This window comes from Rhipicephalus sanguineus, chromosome 7, assembly GCF_013339695.2.
Source record: "Rhipicephalus sanguineus isolate Rsan-2018 chromosome 7, BIME_Rsan_1.4, whole genome shotgun sequence".
In the NCBI taxonomy this organism is placed as follows: Eukaryota; Metazoa; Arthropoda; class Arachnida; order Ixodida; family Ixodidae; genus Rhipicephalus; species Rhipicephalus sanguineus.
This window is the reverse complement of record NC_051182.1, coordinates 151,105,957-151,123,703: the sequence shown is the minus strand read 5'-3', so window position 1 is coordinate 151,123,703 and position 17,747 is coordinate 151,105,957. Positions and strand designations below refer to the sequence as shown.

General features: G+C 46.4%; 1 protein-coding gene across 1 annotated transcript in view; it reads left to right on the top strand.

The window, feature by feature from the left end:
• The window catches only part of LOC119400253 (uncharacterized), a 344,569-nt gene that overhangs the window by 168,330 nt on the left and 158,492 nt on the right, over window positions 1-17,747 (top strand). The gene's annotated exons all lie outside the window — the stretch shown is intronic.

The window sequence follows — 17,747 nt, the reverse complement described above, 5'->3', positions numbered from 1 at the left end:
CCCCCGGCTTGTCGTCCGTACACTGTCTCGTGTCGCATAGTCAAGCAGTGGTCAGTAAGGCCTAACACAGGGCTATCAATGATCAAAACTAGTGTGCGATAGACTAAAAAGGTCTAAAATAGTATAAGCTACAGAAATAACCAAGACTTAATCGCAACAATTCACTCAAAACCGCAAAAAACGCTCCTCAAACACCCGGCTCATACCCGCGCCACGCGAGAGAGGGCGCACAGCGTGCGATTGCCAATGGAATCGTTGGGTTGCCCGTGCTACGCACTTCCTCAGCTTTCACAGTATCGGATCCGCATGAAGCGTATGACTTAGTACTACGCCAAGACATACACAAGAACGCCATTGGCGCAGGATTTAGCACGGCATTTAGCACTGCACCAATACATACAGAATAACTACGTTAACGCTACATTCACCACAGAATTAGCCCTGGATTAGAGCAGTATTAGCGCTGCATAAGCGCTGGATAGCTTTTTTTTGGATTTTCTTAATGACTATGTTCTTCAGTTGCACACGCATGACTGGTCTCAAGCAATTTTTTCGTGAGGCACCCCATGCCGAATCACCATGTGTTGACAAAGAACTGTGAAACAAAATTTTATGTATTAGAATATGCATCAGGATTTTAGTCATTTTGGAGATAGGTATCAATATGTTGTTGGAATCCTGGCGCCAAATCACTTCAGCTGACGTTTTGTACAAAGTGCCGCCGCTCTTACCATCTTCGCTGTCTTGGCGCTTGTGGGAGTAAATTTTCGTGACTGCAGCGCGCTGGCTGAAGTGAGCTTATAAGAGCCCTGCTATATATACAATCTTACGGATGGTTTTCGGTGCCGTCACATTGGGCTGTAGCCATGCCCTTTCTAACCATGACAATTTAACGAACAGTGCTACGGTAGGCGCATACGCATGACGAAAACGGTTGGGTTGGCACATTCGACGTTTCATGACCTTATTAATTCATGTCGTGATACATAAAATTAGAAGACTTTTCTTTAACACCCCGGGAGGAGGCGCCTATGTGTCTTACGTAAAATAGTCCATAGCAAATGCGTTACGGTTCACGCGGTGGCTAGTGGTTATGGTGCTCGAATGCTGACTGGGCCGTATCGCGACAGCACCTAGTAATTGTCGGGGTTTTATGTCCTAAAGCCGGGATATGATTGCAGCTCCCAAAGTTCGTAGTGAAGGGCTCCATAAATTTCGACCCTTTGGTGTTCTTTAGCGTGCCCCTAATTATGAGTAAACGGGCCCCTAGCGTTTCGCCTCTACTGATCGAAATGCGACCGTCGCTGCCGGGATTAGATCGCGCGATCTTCGGATCAACAGTCGAACACGATAACCACGAAACCACTGTGGCGGGTCGCGGCGACCCCGAGCCGTTCTGTTAGCTCCGGCTTGATATGGCGCCGCGAAAACAAAGCTTCGTATGCATCGTTGTTCCGCGTATTGTTTGAAACGTTCGCTTCTGAAAGGAGGAACATTATCAGCAACGATAGCTTCGACGTTCATGAAAGCTTCCTGATTGCGGGTAATATGAAGCTGATTTTCACACCGGCAAAAACACCAGGTCTGCGCGAAAAGCGCAGCACAGTCACAGCGAAAGCTGGAAGAGCGGCATTTCTAGAGCCCGTTATAAACTCTCTTGTGGCTACTAATACAAGGACATTAGCAACGTACCCACTACGCCACAAATCATAATTTTTGTGAAGTTGGGAGGCACCCACCACGACATTGTTCGTCATTCTGCGGAGAAGCGAGGTACGATCTGTAAGGCATTATGTGCAGTTTGTTGATGCGACGGCTGCTGACGATGAAGAATTATGGCTGAGCTCTTTGTAATGGGTTGGAAGCTTTAACCCACCCACTAATTAGGTAATTCGCATTGGGTGATGCCCCGTCATTATTTAACTCTCCCACCACGCTTTATAACATACGTTAACATGAAAAAGAGAGAGAGAGGGAAATAACTTTATTGAGACCCTGAGGAAATTGATGATGGAGACTTTGTGTGCTTCCATGGCAACCAACAGATGTGCACTTGCGAGGAAACCACTACGCTATAAATCATCATAATTTTTGTGAAGTAGGGAAGCAGCCACTATGCAATTTTTCTTCAGCCTGCGCAGAACCGTAGTACCTGCTAAACACCTGTAAGGCGTTATGTGCACTTTGTTGATGCTGTGGCTGGTGACGATGAAGAATTATGGCAGGCCCTTTGTAATGGGTTAGAAGCATTCAACAACCCACTCGTTGTGCATTTCGCATTGTGTGACGCCTGGTTACAGAATTCGCGTTGTTTAACCCCTGGTTCTTATTGTACTCCTCTACCACACTACATTACATATGTTATTGTGGTTTCTTCCCGACATGAAGCCTGTATAGGGTCTTTTTCCAAAGCATTTTCAAGCTCGCTCGCTCGCTCACTCACTCACTCACTCACTCACTCACTCACTCACTCACTCACTCACTCACTCACTCACTCACTCACTCACTCACTCACTCACTCACCACAAATATGCCTTGCACTTTCTGGCGCAACAATATTCTACACGCAGTGCTTTCCCTCCAGGCAGAACGAGACTCGAGCCATCGCTTTGCAGGACGTGTAAACATGTTCATTTGCGTGCTGGGACACCCTTTCGTGCCATGACGGAGGAAGAAGCAGCAGCTCTGTGGGCGACATTTGCGCCGGACAGTGTCTACATCGAAAAGCCGTCTCGTTATTCTATTGCTTGCCAACTCCACCGGAACGCCTGCCGCTTCTCTCTCCCTCTCTCTACACCCCAAGCCATTCCGCAATTCTCACTTTCCTCTCTACTTCTTTTCGTTCTCGGTCCTCTTAGTTATCACTCTTTCTTTGTTTGACATCGCATTTCTTTTTTTTTTTTGATCCACTGAATACTCTCTCTCTTCTCCTCGGTGTTCCGATTACTTCTCGGTTGGTTTGCGTTGTTTCGTTCTGGTTTTTTTCCCCTCTCCCTCTATACCACACAGACACGTCGCCGAAACGTTTTCCCAGCGAGAAGAAAGAAGACCTGACGCTGGCTCGCCACTCTAAATTATGTCCTTTGTCAGCGGTGGGCACCGGTCCGAGGAGGGCAGCTCCGCCGATTGAAACCGTGGTTGTTGTTCGGCAGTTCGGAGGCGTACGTTCGCAGACGTCGATGAGGAATTCAACACCCTCCTTTCCCTTTTTCTCACCCTCATCCTTTTGCTTACATGCACGTACGCACGTGACCCGATACAGAAGTACAGACACACGCAACCGCATTCACGGGTCTTTTGCAGCGAAGCTGCCTTAGTCTACTCTATGCGCCGTCGTCGCATCGTAGTAGTAGTAGTAGTAGTAGTAGTAGTAGTAGTAGTAGTAGTAGTAGTAGTAGTAGTAGTAGTAGTAGTAGTAGTAGTAGTCACACAGTTCACGTAGCACGCAGGCATAATGGTCACATTACTAGAAGAGGAAGAGAACAAATGAATAAATAAATAAAGAAAATATCGTTAATGCGAATGAGTCGATGGTGAAAATAATGTTGACTCATTTCGTAAATTATGTAAAACAAAATAATGATGATACTCGAAATGATGATGATAATGACGACAATTTTCTTTAAGTGATACGAAATGATGATGATTATGATGGTGATTTCCTTGTACCGAAAGTGATCCTCATCATCAGTACAGCTTCGCTGTCCGACGCTTTTCACGGCGAGAAACTGAGTTAGTTTCTTTCTTCCATTGCGCCCACATGCGCCGATACACGCGTGCAGACATCTAAGCACGTACGTGGCAGAAGTCCAAACACACATGCAGCGACATGCAAGGACAGGCATACAGACCCACAAACACATACAGAAGAGCATGCACACGCACGCAGGCAGCGGCGTCGTGCGTGCAGACACACACAATTTCCTTCTGCCAGTGCCATCATGATTGCTCCTTTGGAGACCAGATGCATCACGCTGTAGGGGCGGCTATTGCAGAGGCAGCTTTCACCGAGCTCCTTTTCTCGGTCAGCGATATTGGACGACGCTCGGGTTTCATCGCAGCGAACTGCGGACCGTTTTGGCAGTCATTAATATTTAAAGGGCAATACAGTTGCACGCTCCCGTTTGCCTCTCTTCATGCTATATCCAATATTCCGGTCGTGCTGCGTTTGTGTAGTTCGTGAGCCTTGCGATGCTGAAAAAAAAATCTGATTGATTTCGCGTGTTATCTTACAACCGGATCAAGAGACGCCGACACCTCCAGATCATTTGAGTAAAGTATAATACTTATGTGTAGCTAGAAAAGAATAGTATGCTGGTCGTTTGGCAAGATATATGCCATTTTTTAGATATTAAAATAAACACTATTCTAACGCTTGTCTTATAAAATTTAGACCAAGGATTATTCATGGCCTTAAGTGACTTAACACCGTATAGGCCAATGTACAGCGGTGCTGAGGAGAAACCTCAGCGATGGAATGCACAATGATGCAAAGCTAGGCGAACATGGGCATGGTTTAGCACTGAAGGAACCTTCTTTCCGCTTGCCCACCTGCATGTCTCCAACCTCGAACACGTCTCTACCCTCCACTCGCCTCCGCTACACTATGCCATAGACTCCCTCCTCCTCTTCACTCATCCTCAGCCTCACTTCCCTTTCCCACCTCTTTGTTGAGTACTATACTGTACAAGGCTATCCTAGGCTGTAAGTCCTCTCTTGCTGCTCTTCCTGCAGAAACCACGTTTCCGTGACGCCGATGACGCCGATCAATGCTATCGCATTCATTGCATCGCCCTTGCGGCGAAAGTGTGACTTTCTTTGTTTTATACATTTTTTTTTACGGCGACAACCGTCTTTCGTTACAGATGGACGCCCAGTGTTCCCGTGGCGTCGGCATTGAAATGGTGTTATTAGCAGAAATGGGGGAAATATTAGGCGTTCTTCACGAGTTCCGCCAGGGGAGAGTAGTAAGCTGAAACTATTTAAGGCACGAAGTGAGCGTACCTGACACACTGTCTATCTTCAGAACGACTGCGCAACGAAAAAACATGGACGACAAAGAAGACACAGCCAGCGCGAACTCAAGTGAACCTATTGTGCCACTGGATTTGTTTATATACTGACGCAATACACGCTACACACGCGCATGCATGGACGCAAAAAGGCGTGTACATGCGTGTACATAGAATACAACAAACAGAACTTGACGATTTGCAAGACGCCGCCGCCAAGAAGACAAGCTCTTTGTCGGAGAGGGCCAGTGATGACGAACACACTCGCCACCTAATTTCACAATCGCCTCGGCTTTTGTGAGTTCGCGTATTAGCTGCGTCCTGCCACGAGAAACAATCGTGCAAAGATGAAAGGAAAGTAGAGAGCCACAATCTCGACACTAAATCGCCAAAAAAAAAAACACACCTGTGCCATTTCTTACATTACTGCGGTGTTCACGTAGCCGGTCATTGAGGCATCGCCCGGTTTGCCCAATGCATTGCTTCCCACACGAAAGTCGGAGGCCGTAAACCACACTTTCGGCACACTCAACGAACTTGTTTCGGTGCCGCTTAGTGCACTTCTCTGGCCGGACGGCATTTGGATCCGTCAGCTTGTATAGCTTCCCGAGCTTGTTGGGAGCCGTGAACACAACCTTCTCGTTCGCCTTCTGGGCTGTCTTTTTACAGTTATGGGATATCCCGTGCATGTAGGGTGCAGCACCTACTTTAGGGCGCTTGCTGGAAGCAGCATCAGCTATCGGCTTTTACGCGCTGCGTCGCGCTACTCTTAAAATTCATTCCTCGATAGCAGCGCGTGTTTGGGATATCCTGCCGAGGAGAAACGTTTAGTTTGCTGCTCAAAACTTGAGCCACCACGTTATAAATTGTGTTTAGAAAAATTTATGTCCACAGACCATGGCCGTACTGTCATAAACACCATCTCAAAGCGACAAACCCATGCATGACAGCGGGAAGGTTTCGTCCACGTCGGCTGCGTCGGTGTTTTCGTGTGTGAGGCAACAGGTGAGGCACGTTTGCAAGAGAAGCTTGTAGAATGAGATGTTGTTGGGCTAGTTGGGTCATTCATTCAGAAAGAGGTTATAACTGCGCGAATAAGACACCATGTAAGTAACATAGAAGACTGCACACACACACACACGTTGCTCTTCGTGTGTGTGCGTGTTTCTGACCGGGTGTCTTATTCGCGCAGTTATAACCTTTTTCTGAAGGTTGTAAGGACGGCGAGGTTCGCTGAAAAAAAAACAGTTTGCGGCTCTATGCGGCAGCTAGGCGTGAACATTGTGCAACGTATGCGTCAAGCCAAGGCGACGCGTGCTGCGTCTGCCACCGATGCGAGCGTCTCTGCGCTGAGATCGGTGCGAAACGTTGAGGAGCGTTCGCTGGTCCTCGCATGCTTCACGGCGCGTTTCCCGAAGCCTTGGACCACGAATAAATCCTGGATTTTCTGGTATATTGTGTCCTGTGGTTTCTGTACGCTCTTTTTTTTTCAGTGCTATATTTCGGTGAAACGCAGTCGTGACTCGCGACTTGATTGTTATGTATATTTCACTTCTTCAACTTTGTGCGCTGGGTTTTTTGCCAGAGATCGTTACGGCCTAGCGTGTGTCATACTTCACCAGCTTCTGCCAACTCTAGCGATGTGTGCGTTGTCTGTGCTCTCTCTGTATTTGTTACAATTTATTTGTAAGCCGAGATGCATTTGTTGTCTACCTTGCATTTCTGTGCGGTGTTGTTCTCATTTTGTGCTTTTTATATGCTCAGCCTCTACCGTGCCTTGTAATAAAAACATTGCGGATACGCTCTGTCTTTGATTGATATATAGATTGACCGCTTGTTCCAAAAGAAAAACACAAGCGCGATAAATGAAGCCGTAGTGAATTATGATTTCCTGCATCTCTTTCTATTATAACTTAAATGAAATAAAAATTACGTCACGACATCAATTCGCACGAACCATTGAACTATACAAAATAGGGAATCGCTAATTGAAAACGACAAACAATAGCTTTGCCATTTGGGCGAAGAAATAAGTAACATTCGCCATAGCCAAACGTCGGTTATGCACAGTAATTCGAAATTCCCGCCAGTCAAACCGAAACAGGAAGCGCAGGCCACTTGCTCTCACCAACCACCAGGTGCGCTAGGGTCGATTGGGCTGCTGGGGTCTATGGGAGTGTCCACTCTTGGTACGGCTGAATGAAAATAACCAAGTAAGGTGTGTTGAGTAAATTGTTTTTATGTATAAAGAACCTGCCAACTTTGGGCGTATAATTATTATTTTGTAAAAACAATTCTGTTGGATTGATGACAACTTATTCTTTTTTCGCGCTTGCGTCCTCTGGCGTTTGGTGAGAGCACTAGTTCGTTACGTAGTCGTGACGTACTTCCTGAGGCCAGATTTCGCGGAGTGTCCTCTCTTAACTTTTTTCTTTCTCTATGCACAGACGGTTAATATCAATAACAATTCAACGTAACAAGTTCAACGGACAGAGCCACTGCATATGGAGCCAAATCTTACAAGTGGCTCTACTAGACGTTACAGTAAACAACCTTCTAGATTACTCCACAGCCTCACACCGGTGCACAATCGATTACGCTACAAATATTGGTAATTTTCAAATCGGTAATCAAACAGCAATAGAAAGATTTGTCTTAGGCGCAGACCCTTTAACCTATCGCACGTGATACGAGCATGCGATATGAAAAAGGGAGGAAAAGAAGCTTCATTTTTTTTTTACTTATCGTAGCCAATGAGAATATAGGTGAGCCAGTGGCGTTAGTGACGTTAAAAGCCCCTAAACCACCTAGAGGTCGAAATTTAGTTGTGGCGTTGCAGTTGTGCACTAAAGTCCCTTGATATATAGAAAGTAGCGACACTCTCCTCCATATCCTCTCTCAAGTGTCCAACCCTCCTCTCCCAAGTGTCCAAACCGTATCCATCTCCTCTCCCAAACGACCACCGTGCGGGCGCCGGCCCTATAACCCGGCTCGCGCCACTTTCCTATCAAGAATGCTATGTCACGCAGATAACGCGCGCGTTTCCCAGGCGACGGCCCGTGAAGTGGAGAGGTGGAAGGCGGGAGAGGAGGGTGCTCGGCGTGGCGGCTCGGTTAAAAGAAGCACGGTACTTTCCCAAGAATATCCAGGGACTTTATTGTGCACAACGCTACAGCGAACGCTGGCGGAGTTGCACGCGTTTTCTCGTTTCGCTCTTTCCTTCACTAGGCTGCGTTCGTCGGCTCGTCTATGCACCTCTCTGAGTGCCCTTCCTCAGCGTCCGAGGTGGAAACGCATGAAGCGCGCGCATCTGCTGGCAGAAAGCAGGCTCTTGTTCGCCCGCTGACAGTGTCTCTCGCTCGCGACGTCACCTAATCTCACAGGTGACGTCATGACGGAAAGGCACGGAGAGGAGCACGCGAGCGTCAGTTGGTGGTTTAGGGGCCCTTTAAGTCGACCCATGCGCTCCTTCGCATACCCACACGGTTCCCTTTAGTGGGAGATCGTGAAATTTCTTTCTTTCTTTCTTTCTTTCTTTCTTTCTTTCTTTCATTATAGTTAGCGGCCGTCCCCGGAAAGCTGTTTTCGGGCAGAATTGGCGTGCCGTCTTTCATGTTTTTTCCAGCGTTCGTCAGCCCAATGAATTGACTATCACGCGGTCATAGAAACGCGGTTTAGGAATTCAGTTTTGTCGAAGTCGGAATTTTTCTGATTATTGCAAAGCCTGGCAACGACCCTACGCGTTGTGCCCCCAAGACATGACATCGTCACTTTGTCAAAGGTGGGCCGATCCTCCTGGCTAAAGATATTCAAGGGGAGGGGGGGAGGGAGGGAGGAATGATTAATGCAATCTCCTAGTTGAGAAGAAAAACGTGCGCTGACAGCCCACAGTACACGAACCTCTAGCACGTCGCCTCCACAGAAATACAAACGCGGTGGCTGGGATCGAACCCGCATCCTTCAGGAGAGCATCCAGGCGCCGGGATTACTGAGCCGCAGCGACTGTTCCTGACACACTCCCGCTTCAACCGCAACTCGCTTAGTTGATGACGTGGAAAATCCTTGAGCAGGGGTCGTCTCTAGAGCCATCGTTTGGACAAGTCATCGTGTCTTTTTAACGCAGTCGATGGCTCGAAGAAGGCAATAGGTAACTCGCATTGACGTCACTGAAACAGCCACACTAAAGTACCAACATGATGGGAGGCGAACTTCGTGATGTCACGTTTGTGCTATCAGTACATCGCATGCTGGTTCCTTCGTTATTTATGCGCAGGGTTCAGTAACATTCCAGCGACGTTGTTATCATTACCGAAGCAGGTTATACCCTTGTCACACGGGTAGTCTAACCACAGTTAAGTACGACGGCCGTTCAGTCTAACGGCTGTTATACATTGTCACACGACAACCCTAACCGCAGTTCATACTCTAACGGCCGTTTTCGTAAACGGAGGTAGGCAACCCCTGTTAGCGCCGTAAACTGACAACATGGCGGACCCCATGCCGGACGCGAGCAGCTCGGCTTCCAGCGAAATATCGAGCCAAAAGCGCGTCAACTGGACCGTTGCGACGACGGAGGCGTTGATACGCATTTGGGAAGATAAATTACCGGCTTTGAGGTACAAGTTTGTCCGTGCTGCAAAAATCACGTGTGCATTTCACGAGATTGATACACGGCTGCGTTCGTTCATTGAACAGGGCTGCACGCTATTTGATAGACGCGCATCAAAACACGCTGCTGACGCGTCCATAATCGAGCGTGAAGCCCTCCACAAAACGGTGTTATAGCGGAGTTGCACGAACGCAGCCATGTATTAACTAAAGAACGCTTGGAAGCGCTGAAAGCGTGTGACAGCGCCTCTGTCAGGATTACGGTAACTGTGGTTACGTCCGCTAACTGCAGTTGGGTATAACAGCGGTTAAGCTTACCCGTGTGACAAGGGTATTCTTCGCCTCTTTATTACAGTGCTTTGACGTCGTCTGAGCCGTCATGTTGGACCCATGTTAGAGTGTACTAGAATATTTTGAGTGGCGCAACCGGCTGCCGTGGAGCGGCCCATTTTGTGTAGAAAATAGCGGCGGCGCTGCAGTAGACTACTCTTGAAAGGGTCCCCGGGCATTGCAGGCGGCTGCTTGCCGGCGCGTTTCAGAGCCGGTGAGATAAAACAAAAAAATCACAGCATATCCACGGGGTGAATGATGATGAGTGGGGCGAAGCTACGGAGGGAATCATCTGTAAACCGTGAAACTCTTCCGTGAAATGCGCCCAGTACATAATATAAAGAGTGTGAAACATCGTGTATATATTAAACATCAAACTTTTATTGTACTGTTGGTTTACGTGGTCCCTTCATTATCACTTGTGATCGGTGAAATGCAAGGAAGAAGTCCGCTCCCGAGCGAAAGAGCGACCGCATTCCCCGCTCGCCCTGTGCGAATTAAAGGCAAGGCTAGAGGGAAGACAGGACGCGCGTTCCACGACGCGAGGTCGGTAGCATGCCCAACGAAAGCCAACGGAACGCGATCGTGCAAGTGCTCCGGCTTCGCATCGCCTCATGGTTCCATTTAGCGTCCCAAAACCAAACATATTGCTCAAGGTGTGCCTTGCGTTTTTCGTTGAAATAATTTCTTTATCATGTACATTAAGACGAAAAGTTTAAAGCTCACTAGAGTGTATCGCCCGCAAAGTATGTCTTTTAGTGTGATTTAACTCTCGTACGGCAGGGTCCTCGCGCCGTTGCCGGTCCACCTCGCCCGTTGACGATCGGGCGAGGTGGCTACATGCAACTACTACTGCTACACTTTAAGAAAAACATCTGGCGTTCTTTCGTTCTGCTTTTACAAAACATCTGGCGTCTTTCGTTGGTTTATTTCATCAATCAACGGCGTTTTGAACAAAATTTTTATTGTTTAATCACGCACAGGAGAAATCTCACCAGGCACTACCTTGGAGGTAAACAATGGCTGCTAATGGCAATGAGAGACAGAAGAAGTCGGCTTTTAGCTAACACTTACACTTCTACTTCTACTAACGTTTCCTACTGGAACATGCCAATGGCTGCTAACGGGGAATGAGAGACAGAAGAATTCGGCTTTTAGTTAACGCGCACGCTGCGAATTTTTTATTGTTCAACAACGCACAGGAGAAATCTCCCACCGGCACCACCTGGGAGGTCAAAATGTAAGACTTGTTACTCACTACTACGACCACGACGAGGGACGAACGGGTGCCGCCTTAAGGAGCTTCGCCCCTAAAAGAAGAAGAACGTGGCTTTCGCCTTCGAGTCGCCTTGGGTACCTTAAGCGACTCCACAACGAACCGTGTGCTTTTTCTCCTCTTCGGCTATAGCGATTCAGAAAAAATAAATAAGCCATTTCTCTTACACCGCAAGCTCGTATGACGAACAATAGCTTAAAGAGTCTGTGCGAAAGACAAAGCCTTCGATCACCGTGTCACGAGCGATTAGATTACTACAATATTCCTAATGTAGTTGATTGCACAGCCGTTGATGTGAGTAGAGTAAACTTGAAGTTTGTGCACTGTACCGTGCAGCAAGCGTCACAGCTAACGTTTGGCTCCATTGACGGTGCGCTGAGGACGGAAGCTCTCCCACAGATGAGCATATCTATGCCGACTGAACCAGGAAACTGCCTAACCTTCTGTCGTTACCATAAAGAAACAAATGCGCACACACACAAAAAATTACACCATCTCCCGCTAAAGGGGACCATGAGGCGATGCGAAGCCGGAGCACTTGCACGATCGCGTTCCGTTGGCGTTCGTTGGGCATGCTACCGACCTCGCGTCGTGGAACGCGAAGAGGGACGCTACGCGCGTCGTATCTTCCATCTAGCCTGGCCGTTAATTCTCACAGGGCGAGCGGGGAACGCGGTCGACAGGCGGGCGAGAGTGGGGCAGCGTAGGAGAGGAGAGAGAAGGGGAGGGGACGCGCATGCGCTCGAGCTCATCGCGGCGTTGCGCAGGAGAGAATTTCGGCATGTCTAGCCCGCGTTTCAGAGGAAGAGTGGAAAGGGGGAGGGGAGAGGGGTATGGGGGAGGGGGAGAGGGAAAGCGGAGAGGAGGTGTGTGGAGAGGGTATGCGCGTGCGCAGTAAGGGTGGTCACGCCGCACACCACCGGATTGAGCTCGGCCTTAAGATACTTCGCATCTAAAGAATTCACACGGTCCCTTGAGCATTTGCCTAGGACGACTCGAAGGCGAAAGCCATCTCTCGTTACTCAGTCGATTTTATTGATCTCCACCCCGCCCCCCAAAATATTTCTTCACCCAGCGTGGTTTTGCTTTGCCTCCGGGATTGGAGCCATTGGAGGCTTTCTGCAGCCACATGTCGTTGTGCAGCGCATTCGCAAACGGCCCGCCATTGATCAAGCGGCGATGTCATGTCGTGCGGCATCACGTTATCTCACGTCATAGTCACGTCATGATGACATCACAAATATCGCATACGTGATGACGTCATTGACGACGTCATCACATTGTGATGATTCTTCGCATCACTCTCGTTGAGGCCGACGGTCAAATTTTGCGTTTGGTGAGGCCTCTAAGGTTTAGCCTTCAACTTCAACTTCACTTTTTTTATTCTTCTAGTTACAGACTAGTCTTTAACTAGAAGAATAAAAAAAGTTGAAGTTGATGTTGAAGTTCAAGCCTTATTAATTCTCTTAGTTGCACTGGGTTTAAATGAAGGCGCCCATGCTCCAAGCGCAGGTGTCTTAACCACTGGGTTGCTCACCCGCGCTTGGAGGGCGGGAATGTGTCTGAAATGTGACTTCTCCCTTCCCTTGGAATCTACTCTGACTTAATGACCACCGGTTATCTTGCCTCCTCGCTACGTTCGCTGCCCATACTCGTTTCGTGTTCTTAATTTGAACGCAGATGCTTTTAAAGGGACACTAAAAAATTAAGGGGACGCCTAAGCTTCGCCTTTAAGAGTTGAACGCGATAGCGATATTCTGTTCCTAGTGCGCAGTTCGAACACTACGAGTGTTTAACAGAATGCGCGCACTAAGGTGTGTGCCTTATGTAATGGGTAGCATGCTTTAAACCAGGAGCAATTATGCGCGAGAAACTTTTTCGAAGTTGCGATGCACGCACTACGTGGTCCTAAGGGAATACGCGCAGTAATGTGTGTGCCTTTTGTAATGGGTGGCTCTTTTTAAACCACGAAGTCGTTATGATATTGACATGGTGTGATGCCCGATGCCAATATACGCTTGTACCACGCAATATTACTGCGATATTACATCTCGTACTGTGACATCTGTATAGAGGACGCGTATTTTTGTGATGCATGAAAGTTACTTTCAGTGCAGCTTCAAGCAGAGGCGTGGCTGGGTGGTAGAACACCTGCTTGCCACGCAGACGGCCTGGGTTCGATTCTCACTTCGACCGAACATTTTTATTATTTATTTTATTTGCAGCTTTTTCGATTTTTCGGTCACGGACAAGATGATGATTTTTCGCTCACAACCAACGGCCCCGACGCCGACGGCGGAATTTCTGCGATACGAGCTCTTTAACGCTATCGCGTTAAAAGGAAAACTATTTTTCTAGAATCAGTAAATTACTCTTTCGCGATTCCAAAATCGCAGCGTTTGCCGCGAGAACACGATCGCTTGGTAAGCGAGAAAACGCCCAAGGAGAAAATGCGGGTGGCGACGCCACCTTCAAGATCCCGCACCAAACGCCGTGAAGTCGTAGATTTTGACGGCTTCTTCTAAGGCCTGCGTATTCTCCTAATCGGTAAAAATGAAGTAGAGTGACTTATGAGGCGACCACAGACTTAACTTGCCAAATTCCAGGAAATTTCGTAGAGCCGATGTCGCCGAAGTACGACAATACACTTTCGAATCCATGACACAACGCGCGGACGGAGATTTCGGAGCGAAATTTAAGAATGGTACTTTGACCTTGATTTTATACGGTATTGATAAACTTATGATGGTTAAATTAGCGGCATTGGAGCTCTCTGAGAACACTTGTTCAATCATCATCTGATTCAGTCTTTCATTTTAGTGTAGCTTTAACACCCGTTCGTTCCCTGACATAGGGAGCCGGCGCACCAGAGGGCGACAGAAACTTTAGGTGGGCGGACGGGATTCAGAAGCTTGCGGCACAAGGCCGGGTTGATTGGCGAAACACGGGAGAGGCCTTTACCCTTCAATGGGCGTAGTCAGGCTGACGACGATGATAATGTTTGCGTGTTGTACCCACGGAGCAAAACAAATGTAAAATCATAACACTTTTATTGAAGGTTTCGTTCAATGCCGTTGTAGCGGAATAAAAGTTTTGTGCAGGACATGTAAAGCTGACCCAGCCATGGAGCCATGCCAGAAGCTGGAAATGCTGCAAGCTAGGCAATCAGATTCCACGCTTACGCATCACTTAAACAACTGCAAAAGGAGTCTGCCCGGTTTTCCTTTTCAAATGAAACTTGTTAATATTTACAGATCTCGGTGGCCACGCTGATGCACGCGAACAATCCGCGCTGGTTTGCGTATAAAAATGCGGCGCTCGAAGATGCCCCGGTAACATGCGCTACTGTACGGGCTGTTTTTCATTGCTTTGCGCTGTCTCAGTCTTGGCTCTGTACGTCAGCAATCAGGCGCTTCTAGTATGACAATCTGATCTTTTATCGAGGTTACCTTTAATTCCACGTTGTCATATTTCATTGTTTCCTGAATATGAACGCCTGATCGTCGTTTCTTGCCTGTGGCAATTGAACTGTTGCGCTGGTAATCACGCGGATGACGGTCCAACCCTTACAAAAATAGATATAGGCAGTCAAAAGACTGTCTATACCCATTCTTAGACAGTCTATAAGCTGTCTAAATCTATTTTTTAAGGGAAGTCCCGGCATGGACGAAGGAAACACTTGGGAGGGAACACTACGCTCCCAGATAGAAAGAAAAAAAGAAATAAAGTAAAGAGAGAAGGAGAGATAGAAAGAAAGAAAGGACGAAAGAAAGAAAGAGAGAGAGTGAAAGAAAGAAAGCAAGAGAGATAGAAAGAGAGAGAGACAAAGAAAGAAAGAAAGAATGAAAGAAAGAAAGATAGATAGAAAGAAAGAAGGAAAGAAAGAGATAGAAAGAAGAAGAGATTAAAGAGAAAGAAAAGAAAGAGAAAGAAAGAAAGAAAGATAGAAAGAAAGAAAGAAGAGAAGAAAGAAAGAGAGAAAGAGAAAGATGAAAGAAAGAGAGAAGTTGAAAGAAAGAAAGAAAGAAAGAAAGAGAGAATGAGAGAAGAGAAAGAAAGAAGAGAGATAGAAAGAAAGAAAGAAAGAAAGAAAGAAAGAAAGAAAGAAAGAGAGAATGAAAGAAAGAAAGAAAGAAAGAGAGAGAAAGAAAGAAAGAAAGAAAGAAAGAGAGATAGAAAGAGAGAAAGAAAGAGAGAGAGACAAAGAAAGAAAGAAAGAGAAGATAAAGAAAGAAAGAAGAAAAAAAAGAAAGAGAAGAAAGAAGAGAGATAGAAAGAAAGAAAGAAAAAAAGAAAGAAAGAAACAAAGAAAGAAACAAAGAAAGAAACAAAGAAAGAAAGAAAGAAACAAAGAAAGAAAGAAAGAAACAAAGAGAAGCGGTACTTCAGCCACATAATCGCCAAGTGACGCCGTTTTCCCCGATTGGGCAAGAGCGCGCGATTTCTACAAAACAACTTTATTAAGGTGATGCGAGTTTTCGCTCTAAATACTGCATTTTTCAAAGCCAGCGTCTGACAAGGCAGGGAATTCGCGTAATAATGAGTGACAAATTTTTAGCCACAGCCAGCCATAACTAGCCGACATTAGACAGGGACAGGGAGGGCCGTTACTGTGCGAATTAGTACGGTAACTTAAGTCGTGACTCAAGCAAGACGCTTTGTCCATTTACGCTGACCAGTGTTGGCCGTAAGCTTTTCTCGCGAGTGGAAATCGAAGACGACTTTCACAGATTAGCAGTATCACGGTCACTATTCACTGAATAAATATACCATGGGCACGCCAGCTTACCTCAAAATCCCACTGTCTTTTCTATATTTCTGCCCTCCATCCCAGCCGCCTTTTCGCGCTAGTCCACTCCACATCTATTTTGGTTGGGGGAGCGCGTACAAAACATACACACAAAGAAGAGACAAAAAACAGAGCAAGACGGAAAGAGAAAGAAAGAGAAACAAAGAAAGAGAAACAGAGATAGAGAGAGAGAAGAAACGGGATGAAAGACAAATGAAAATAGAAAGAGTGAGAAAGAAAAAGGAATAGATAGATAGATAGATAGATAGATAGATAGATAGATAGATAGATAGATAGATAGATAGATAGATAGATAGATAGATAGATAGATAGATAGATAGATAGATAGATAGATAGATAGATAGATAGATAGATAGATAGATAGATAGATAGAACTAGTGCGAAACTGCGATAATCTTTGGTTGAAATTGGACATTGGATAACGTGCGTTGGAGATGGAGTTGGATAACGTGCGTGAGTGGCCAAGGAAGACGGTGTCGTCAAATTCAAGGGGTCCCGTTTATAAACATATATTAAGGCAGCTTCAGACAAGTAGTGGCAAGCGTCAAGAAAGTTATTTTTCCCTTTCTTCCTCTTTTTCTCTTTCTCTCTGTTTTTTTCTATCTCTTTTTTTCCTGTTTTATTTCTATCTCTGTCTTTCTCTCTGTACCTATTTCTTTCCCTTTATCGCTCTTTCCATCTTTCTTTCTCTTTCTACCCCTTGTTTCTCTCTCTCTCTCTATTTCTCACTTCCTATTTCTTCTATCCCATTTTTGTGTGTTTCCTTCCCTATAATTATCTGTCTATTTCTTTCACTGTCGTATCTTTTCTGTCTTTCTTCCCCTTCTATCTCTATATTTCTCTTTCTTTATTTCTTTCTCTCTCTCTCTTTCTCTCACGCCAGACAAATGGGATCAAGTGTTCTGGGAGCGAAGTAGATGATGAAGAAGAGGATGAAGTGAAAAGCCTGCCGGTTCATGATAATGATAGTTTTGTGTTCGTTCTGCACGGAATAACGGCCGCCTTAAATGGACTCCACCGTTAAAAACGCGTGCATACGCGTCCTTAACGCTTCATGATTTCCGGTAACAACAATAATCATGACTGATTGTCATAAGACCCTTCGGAACGATCACTAATGCCCGTATACTGCAAATAAGTGTGACTGCCACCGGCGCTCTTATTAAGGCGAAAGCCTTAGATGCCTCATCAAACGTGCAAACTTGATCGTCGGAGTCGGCGACGTCAACGCGAGTGATGCATGAAAATCAAGTGATGACGAAACCATAAGATGTAAACACAACCTCACAGGTTACCAAAATTTGTGATGTCATGACGACGTCACTAGGATTCCACATAACGGGACGTCATGTTAAGATGTCATTCCACATCTTCGGTTGGTCAAGTGTGGGCCAATCCCGGAGGCTCTGCAAAACGACGTTGGGTGAAGAGAGCTGTCGCGGGAGACGGATGACCAATACATTCGACTGACAAGAAGAAGAAGCAAAAGAAGAAGATGGCTTCGTCTTCGAGTCGTTTAGCTGAATACATAAGGAATCCTGCGATGTATTTTTTTATATTGAACTATTTTCTCGATTCTTACACCGTAATTTCGTATCACAAAGCACCAGGTCAAAGAGTCTGCGCCGAAGTCAAAGCGTTCAAACACAGACGAACTACCCCTTCAGAAATTACTAATATTCGTAATGTAATTTATGCGACACCTGCTGAA